Source organism: Octopus bimaculoides, chromosome 5 (assembly GCF_001194135.2).
Source record: "Octopus bimaculoides isolate UCB-OBI-ISO-001 chromosome 5, ASM119413v2, whole genome shotgun sequence".
Lineage (NCBI taxonomy): Eukaryota > Metazoa > Mollusca > Cephalopoda > Octopoda > Octopodidae > Octopus > Octopus bimaculoides.
The window spans coordinates 42,275,026-42,276,596 of NC_068985.1; the positions used below are offsets into that span (position 1 = coordinate 42,275,026).

The 1,571-nt window shown below is 39.4% G+C and overlaps 1 protein-coding gene across 1 annotated transcript in view; it reads left to right on the plus strand.

Moving 5' to 3' along the window:
* LOC106876074 (protein CASP) overlaps window positions 1-1,571 on the plus strand; it is a 13,267-nt gene that overhangs the window by 6,837 nt on the left and 4,859 nt on the right. The window lies entirely within an intron of this gene.

Sequence of the window (1,571 nt, forward strand, 5' to 3'; positions counted from 1 at the left end):
ATATACTAGCAGCTAAAACCCGGTTTTACCCAGTCTGTTTGGATGATGTGGCTGTGATTGTTTTCGGTTAGGTATAATCTATAACAGCATTTCTCAACCTGATCATTTCGTGTCCCGTTTCGATTGGAGCCTCAGAAAATGGCTTCAGGAGTTGTAAAGAATGGATTTGTATGTAGTCTGTTTGTGAGAGCTATTCTATTGAACGTCTGTCTAATCATTAAAATATTTATTTAATTATGAACATAGAAAGAAATTATACATTAATCGCAATTTTTGTAAGCAGTTTTATCCATAAAAATTTTATTTGCAGAGAGCAGAAATTGAAAGATATATGAAATGGACGTGCGTGTGTGTGTGTATGTGTGGGGTGTATGTGAGAGAGAAAGCAACTGGCGTTAATGGCAGAATAACATTTGAAATGCAAATCTGTGAATGAGAAATAAGTTCAGACCTCTACATGGTAGGTAGCTCTGGTAGAAATAGCAGCCAAATCTCCCTCAAAACACCCTTCTGTATTAATGCGAGAATTCTGCATATTATGTTAAGAAGTTGACGTTAAGAATAAGGGGCAGGGGGATGCAACAATATAGTGAGCAGGGTAGCAAGGACAGGATTAAGGAGTAGGAGATAATCATAGTGTATGAAGAGGAAATGTGAGGAAGAGAAGAGAAACACTTTAGGAAGGGAGTGGGGGGTGTAGTTTTTTGGGGTAGGTAGTGTGAAAGTTTTATTGTGGGACACAAAGCTTCTAGAACTCAGGTTCGCTGACATGAGTGGGTCTTCTCTAAAACCTCACATCACCAGAAATCTTGGTTCAGTGTCATTTCCTCTGTGAGTCCCAACATCCTGAGATCAGTCCTCACCACTTCATCCCATGTCTTCTTGGATCTCCCTCTTCCACAGCTGCCATCCAGTTTTAGTGACTGGCACTTCTTTATACAGCTGTCTTCATTCATATGCATCACATGTCCAAACTAGCATAGTCTTCTCTCTTGCATGCTGCATTTGATTCTTCTTATGCCCAACTTTTCTCTCAACACATTTGCACTCTGTCGTTCATGCACATTGATGCTGCATCTCCTGCAGAGCATGCTGCCTTCATTTCTCAGTTGTCTACTCATGTCCTGTGCATTCAGAGCCCAAGTTTAAGAGATTGACACTTCTCTATGCAACTGTCCTCATCCATCCACATCACATGACCAAACCAGTGCAGTGGGGAAAGTAATTTTGCTAGTCAGAGAGTATGATAGGATTAGATTAAGTTACCAGCAAGTCAACAGCAACAGTTATCTCTGCATGACAGAAGAACCACTTCTGTGAAACTCTTCTGAAGACTATTTCCGTGATGATCAACAGTGGCTTCATTATCATGGTGGCAGTTTCATGTTGGCCAACATATTGATGGCTTCCATGACATACATAGATATGGATCAAGAAATTAGGAGGATGTATAAATATAATACTTCTTTCCATTAAAAAAGAATTCCATTGTTCATGGCTTAAAATCTTTCTGTTCAATTTCATGATTCACAATGTTTCACAAGTGAGTTTTCTTGGAAGTTAACAATGTC